Raw genomic sequence first — 8,322 nt, 5'->3', positions numbered from 1 at the left:
TGCTCATGAACTGAGGTCACGTGTCATTGCTAATCCACAGGGTTCAACATGTTGTGGGTCCACCTTTTGCAGCTAGAACAGCTTCAACTCTTCTAGCAAGGCCGTCCACAAGATCCAGGAGTGACTTTATGGACATTTTTGAGCGTTCTTCCAGATTTGTGATGTTGGACAAGAAGGCGTATAATTGACCCCAAAGGTCTTCTATGGGTTTGAGGTCAGGACTCTGTGCAGGACAGTCAGACTCTGTTATGGATCTTGCTTTGTGCACTGGTGCACAGTCATGTTGGAAAAGGAAGGGTCCAACTCCAAACTGTTCCCGTGGAATTGTCCAAAATGTCTCGGTATGCTGATGCTTTCGGAGTTCCTTTCTGAGGGGAAAATGTCTCGGTATGCTGATGCTTTCGGAGTTCCTTTCTGAGGGGAAAATGTCTCGGTATGCTGATGCTTTCGGAGTTCCTTTCTGAGGGGAAAATGTCTCGGTATGCTGATGCTTTCGGAGTTCCTTTCTGAGGGGAAAATGTCTCGGTATGCTGATGCTTTCGGAGTTCCTTTCACCGGAACTGAGGGGCCAAAAACAAGCCCACACCATAATCCCCCTTCTCAGACTAGTACCGTTGTCCTGGCGACTACCGAACCCGGACTCGTCCATCGGATTCCCAGATGTAGAAGCGTCTCCGCCGCTCTAGAGTCCGGTGTTGACTTGCTTTACGCTTGGCATTGCCCTTCAGATGCGGTGGAAAGCCATTCTATGAAGCTCTCTGCGCGCTCTTCTTCAACTCATCCCAAGGCCAAGTGGAGTTTGAAGGTCCGCGGCGAGTCGCCGACCTCTTAGCACGAACCGCCTCAGCATCCGCCCACCACCTCGCTCCCTCACCTTACTCTTTGGCCGAGTTGCCGTGGTTCCCAAACGTTTCCATGTTCTTGTAACGCGGCTGACGGTTGACGGTGGAATATTTCAGAGCGACTGGATTTGTTGCACATCCTATCACAGCTCCACGCTGGAATTCGACTCGTTCTTTCACAAATGTTTGAAAAACTGCACATCTGAGGTGCTTGATTTCACACACCTGTGGCCGTGGATGTGATCGGAACACCCGATTCCCATGATTTGGATAGATGAGCCAATACTTTTGGCCATATTGTGTATATTTATTGAGATATTTTTACCCGGTGCATTTTCTATTCAGGTGCGCTCAGTCGTCCAGAACTGATGGCGGATGTGGGCTGACATATTTTTCTGAGCAGTTAATTTATAGGAGTCGGAAAAGACGGTCTGTTTTCAAACTTTTCAGAAACTCGAACTTGAAAATGATAACGTAACCTTTAACTCAGGGATTTGTATGAAATCTTTAAATCTTATTTAGCTCTATTTTCCAATCCTTCCATCACTACATGGTTCCCGGGCCGTTTTTGTGTTTTTTTCTTTCAATTCGCGAGTCGTTCCTGCCAAACATTTTCTGTTTGCGCGAATTTTAATGCGGTTTGGTTAAATTGACTTTGCATGATTGCTTTTCTGTTTTTCCGCCTGTCTCGCGCAATGATTTTCATTCTCTGTTTGATATCATTTTATTTTCTTATTTGTTTCGCCCGTCTATTTTGGACGAACATTAAACGACGGCAAATTCACAAGTTCGTATAATGATTGGAGGGCGATCGGAACCCGGGAGTAGCGCAAGTAATCATCGTCGGCCGGTAGAAAAATAAATGAATAATTGAAGAGCGAAATAAACGAGGAATTCAGAAACAGTCGATGAGTCAAATTTCAGTCAAATTTCGCGATCGAGAGAATTTCCTCGAATCAGAAATCAACTCCATCGTTTGACTGAAAAAGACTTGGAGTAGGACGACGGCACGCTGAATATCTCAGAATAAATCCAAGGATAAAACTGTGCATTTGGATTTGCGTCGCCAGACTCGCCGACGTGTCCATTTAGTCGTTTACCTTCATTTATCTTCATTGACCGGTCGCTTTGCTTTGTAACATTCGATTCCAGCCATTGTCGTCGCTGGGAGGTCGTATGAATGCACGACTACGAGTAAGTTTACGGAGCCGCGCTTTTATCCTCTTAAACTGCACTTAGTGATAAATATGAATCACATAAATGTGCATTAACACTCGCAGATGTGAAGATGTACATCACCATCCCTGCATACATGTCATCTCTGGAAAACAGATATATAATAGCGGTGCTCGCGGCTCTTCTGCATTTGTATCTTAGTCGCCGACGATTTAAGAATATTTTCATCCGTCGGACAACGAGGCGTCACTTTGGGATAACGATCCGCAAATAGATCAAAACGCGACGTATCGAGGAGAGATTCTTCTCAAAGTTCACGACCTCAGGATGAATGATTGACATTTTTTTGGACGCTTCTTTTGCGTCGTCTTAAAAGTCTTATCAGGTGTTTCGGTCTATTTGCAGACCCTTTTCTGAATGTGTTGTGAACCATTTGCCGCACATATTGTTTCTGTTCTCGTATATATGTATACAGATGTGTGTGTACGCATATTTGCATACACACACACTGTATGGACAAAAATAGTAGCTTGACTCGCATATGAATGCTATAATTCCTAATCCACAGGGTTCAACATGTCGTGGGTCCACCTTTTGCAGCTGAAACAGCTTCAACTCTTCTAGAAAGGCTGTTCAAAAAGATCCAGGAGCGACTTTATGGATATTTTTGAGCGTTTTTCCGGGTTTGTGATGCTGGACGAGAAGCCCTTTCGTTCACCCCAAAGGTGCTCTATGGGGTTGAGGTCGGGATTCTGTCGCCCGAGTCGCTGCCGTTTACTTTCTGTCAACACTCTTGCTGTTGATAAATGGGTCTTATTTGTGTTTGTACTTACCTTACAGAAAATAAACATTCCCGTCTATCAAACAAGCGTGCCGCATGTACACCTGCACCGTCTGTATACCGGCATTTCAATCGATGACAACTCGGAGTTACGACATTGACCAATATTCATCGAACGGTAATATCTCGAAGTTGCGACATCGATGTATACCTGCCGGGTGCAGTGTTAGCGTACCAAATGTCGATAATATTCTTGCAGGAGCGTGAGTAGAGTACAGGTATAAGGAAGGAAAAGGTTAACGCTTTGAATAATGGTTTAATTAAAGATCTATACCAATAATACCAACCCTATTATCAACGTTAGGCTAGGCTAACTTGTCGCTTTTCACCAACAGCAGGTTAACTTTCAGGCTAAGCCAGACCTGGGAAGTTTACGGACACGTCTTGCTTTTTTATGCAGCCCACCAAACTATTTTCTTCGAATATTTTTTGAGTATATTTTTGAATATTTTTTTGAATATTTTTTTCAAAATTTTTCAATCAATCTTGAATTTAGAAACGCCTTATTTTTTCCCTTTTGTTTCATTTTGTAGGGATGATTACATAGAAAATAATATCAATGCATTAGGAATAAGAATAAGAATAAGAACAACTTTATTTATCCCGAAGGAAATTGTAGTGCCAGAGTTTCAAGTAGAACATAACAATAATAAATAATAGTAGGAAATTGTATTAACAGTAAAAATAAAATGGGGGAGAATAAGAAATACACATAAAACTATAAAGTGTAAAAGTCAATGCTATAAAGTGTTTTAAGGTCTTAAGTGCAAAGATTTGAAGAAGATTTATGGATCTTGCTTTGTGCACTGGTGCACAGTCATGTTGGAAAAGGAAAGGTCCAACTCCAAACTGTTCCCGTGGAATCGTCCAAAATGTCTCGGTATGCTGATGCTTTCGGAGTTCCTTTCCAAGGGGAAAATGTCTCGGTATGCTGATGCTTTCGGAGTTCCTTTCCGAGGGGAAAATGTCTCGGTATGCTGATGCTTTCGGAGTTCCTTTCCGAGGGGAAAATGTCTCGGTATGCTGATGCTTTCGGAGTTCCTTTCACCGGAACTGAGGGGCCAAAAACAAGCCCACACCATAATCCCCCTTCTCAGACTAGTACCGTTGTCCTGGCGACTACCGAACCCGGTGTTGTCCATTGGATTCCCAGATGCAGAAGCGTCTCCGCCGCTTTAGAGTCCAGTGTTGACTTGCTTTATGCTTGGTATTGCCCTTCGGATGCGGAGGAAAGCCATTCTATGAAGCTCTCTGCGCGCTCTTCTTCAACTCATCCCAAGGCCAAGTGGAGTTTGAAGGTCGGCGGCCGAGTTGCCGTCGCTCCCAAACGCTTCCGTGTTCTTATAACGCAGGAATATTTCGGAGCGACTGGTTTTGTTGCACATCCTATCACAGCTCCACGCTGGAATTCGACCCGTTCTTTCACAAATATTTGCAAAAACTGCACGTCTAAGGTGCTTGATTTCACACACCTGTGGCCGTGGAAGTGATCGGAACATCCGATTCCCATGATTTGGATGGATGAGCGAATACTTTTAGCCATGTTGTGTATGTATAACATACATGTCACTTTGAGATAGAAAACTATCAGCTAGAATGAAAGGAAAGGTGGAAAAAACAGGAGGCGGATGAAGATGCTGAGGTTCAAATCAGACCAAAAGTTGTTTTGAAATCATAACAAATCCCTCGCCATCAGTTTATATCCGTCATTTGGTTGTTAGTAGCAGCGTAAACCAACAATTGGACTCTTTATTGCTTGAAAATAGTTTTATATAACGCACCCATTTCTTTCAACGGCATATTTATCAAATACTCGGTTGAAGGTGAAGTATGCAAAGAGAAGATGGGAATAAAAACATAGCAATGTGACATCCGGTCACACATTTCCCAAGATAATAGTACGCAGAAATGATTATTTTGCATGAGCTGCGTGCAAGTACACAATATCACAATCTGTTGGCAGTGAAGCGTTAAAAAAAAAAAAAAAAAAAAAAAAAATGGCCTTGCCTAAAAAGCAGTTCCAGTCGTGCACTGCCAAAACACAAACCTAAGTACATATAAAACAATATAAAAATTTCTTCTCTTTTCCGAATCATTTTTGGGGTGATTTTTTTTTTTTTTTGGCAATTGAAGGGAATTTAAGACAAAACCAACTCAATGAACGCGATCCTTTCTTCATTCCATGTCTTAACATAAGATATTTACACAGAAACCTTTTTTCTTTACAACTTTTAATCGAATACATACCGGTAACATCCATAAATACATACTGGAAATGTTTTTTTCCCAACCAATGCCAGATGAAAAGATGAATAATAAATAACACAAGGAAATGTCCCTCCATTTTCTATAATTTTCTATCGATCGTTTTCTATCGCTATGCTGGTCTTCCTCCTGCGCACCAAAACTGTTAAAGTCGTCTTCTTCGGCGTTGGGATTTATGAAGCTCATTCGACCCCCAAAAACTGCATAAATTAGACACATTTTTGTTTAATGCTCAGTGTTTGAATCGTGTGGAAAAATTAGTCTGCAAATTGGGGTCGTTTTTTAAGTCTTTTTTTTTTTTTTTAATTTCATTTTTTTTTTTTCATTTTGGTAATTTCCAGTATTTGTGTTGTTTTCATTGTTGATTTTACATTACATATAATGAAGGAATTGTGTTTAAAAAAAACAAAACTCAACTTTTTTTTTTTTTTTTGCAAACCTCCTGCAAAAAAAAAAAAAAAAGGCAAGATTTTTTGCTGATATTAATTTACTTTATTTTTTAATTGCTTAAAAGCACTATTTCAAGAACCCCTACTGTTTTGGGGTTTCCTGCTTTCCAGTATTTGTGTTGTTTTTTGTTTTTTTTTCCATTGATTTTAAGTTACACAGAATGAATGAATTGTGATTTTAAAAAAAAAATCAACTATTTATTTTATTTTTTAATTGCTAAAAAAATTATTTCAAGAGCCCCTACTAATTGATTGTGTTTTTAAATAAATTTTGACATTCTTTTTTTTTTCTTTGCAAACCTCCTGCAAAAAAAAGTCAAGATTTTTTGCTGATATTTATTTATTTTATTTTCTAATTGCTTAAATTTTTTGCAAACCTCCTGCAAAAAAAAAAATCAAGATTTTTTTGTTGCTATTTATTCATTTTATTTTTTAATCAATTTTTTTTTTTTGTAAACCTGCGAAAAAAAGGTCAAGATTTTTTGCTGATATTTATTTTATTTTTTAATTGCTAAAAAAATTATTTCAAGAGCCCCTACTAATGAATTGTGTTTTTAAATAAATTTTGACATTCTTTTTATTTTCTTTGCAAACCTCCTGCAAAAAAAAGTCAAGATTTTTTGCTGATATTTATTTATTTTATTTTCTAATTGCTTAAATTTTTTGCAAACCTCTGGCAAAAAAAAAAAAAAAAAATCTATATTTTTTGTTGCTATTTATTTATTTTATTTTTTAATCAATTTTTTTTTTTTTTTTTTGCAAACCTGCGAAAAAAAGGTCAAGATTTTTTGCTGATATTTATTTCTTTCATTTTTCAATTGCTTAAAAAATTATTTCAAGACCCCCTCCATCACTGACTTGTTTCTGTGAACAAAACGTGATAAGCGTGATTGCTTCCCCTTCTCCCCAAAATATCATACAAACAATTTTTTTTTTCATGCCCTTCAAAAAGTCACTTTTTAACGCTTTACACTCCCACTGCATTGTGGCTCTTCCCAATATCCAGATGAAGTGAATAAAGAATGAACCGTCGTCCCTCTGAGGGATGACCTGCTGAAAGTTGCATGCGTGTATTAATCTGATAGTTTACAATGGCTTTTGCTTCACATTTTCATGCATGTCTAACTTAATCTGGAGTTACACACACATACATACGCATGCACTGACAGCAGCGCGCCGAGGTTAACAACATTATACACAATGCCATAAATAGAAGAAGGCAGGAAGGATGTTGGAAGGATTTATATCCCAACCATTAATCTATGTCTATCACTAAGATAAATAATGGCCGGCCTCCCACCGACCAAATGGCGAGAACAGATGGACATTGAAGTGACAAAATCGCTATACAAACAGTATATTACCAATATCGACTGCACAGCAGGGAAATCCACGGCACAAAAAGTGTTACAAATATAAATACTATTTGGATGCAGGCCGTTTCCAGTTTATTACTCTAAGCTCCGGATGCTGCAAACACAAATAGAGGTGGAAATGACACCACGCTGCAGCGCCGTTGTTTTATTTATAAGGATTAGGATCATGTTTTTGTTGGTTTCTTTCTTTCTGTCTCTCAAGGTAAATATAAAATGATTATTTCTTGAATCAAATTAGCACCGAATGCCTGGAACGTCATTACTCAATGATTTAGTTTCGGGATTAAAACGTGCATCTTATAGGTTTATATCATATGTATAGTGAATAGTAAGGGTCATGTGATCTGTAGTCTTTTTCTGCTGATTGTACATTATATGTTTAAATGTTTTCACGATGCACAAAAAGATGATATAGTCTTATTTGTATTATTCTTAATGTTGCCTCATTCTTGACACTTCCACCTTTTCAACCGCTTCAAACGGGTATTTTCTAATTCTGCGGTTTTATGGGTTTTTAAAATGACCGCTTTAATTTCCATTTTACACCCGCATTACGCCGGAAACTTTGATTTATGTTTTTTTTTTTTTTTTTATTATCTTGTCCGTTGTAGCATCTAAATCAGTCGTACAAAACAGATGCAAAAAGGTCCATATATGAAGACAGCAAATCAAATTTAATCAAGCTGACGGTAAAATGTCTATAAACGCTCGCAGTGTGAGCACATTGAACGCTCCTGCTGTTGTATCGTAACATGCAATGGTCCGACGAATGTGTGTGTGTGTGTGTGTTTTTGTAGCCGCGTGATGCACAATCCCCCACCTGATCTGACATTCATAAATGATAAAACAAGTGACAACAGAAACGGGAAAAATAAACCTATTTCAAAGAACGTTGATGTGCGTCTTTCTTTCGCTGACTTAGTCTTAACACCGTTGCCCCGATTGTAAGTCATTAAACCGAGAGGCGCGTTTCAAAACAGAGAGAAATCCATAAATACGATCTTCGTTGGAAAACAGCAAATCGGTCGCCGCGGCGAGTCGTAGCCCTTTTCCTTCGATCCCCTTCGTTATGATGGGAACGTTCCTGCGAGATTCGAAGAACAGCTGCGTGAAAACCGCCTGCGATCCAGGGCTTGGCTTACTCCGTCCCCGCCTTAAACACATAAATGATGCAAATGATCCTAAAGGCATGAGGCTCATCACGGAGGTCACATTAACCTGTGCACTCTTGTGTTGCAGAAAGAGTGCTTCATGTATTTATGATGTGAGAAGACAGACATACTGTGTGCAGACTAGATCGTGTTGTGGCTCGGTGAATACATTTAGCGTTGCATTTATAACGATTTATATTAGGAGTGATCCGAAAACATGTT

This window comes from Fistularia commersonii, chromosome 10 (genome assembly GCF_037954325.1).
Source record: "Fistularia commersonii isolate RoL2024-O1a breed Wild chromosome 10, RoL_Fcom_v1.0, whole genome shotgun sequence".
NCBI classification, from domain to species: Eukaryota; Metazoa; Chordata; class Actinopteri; order Syngnathiformes; family Fistulariidae; genus Fistularia; species Fistularia commersonii.
This window is presented reverse-complemented; position numbering follows the sequence as displayed.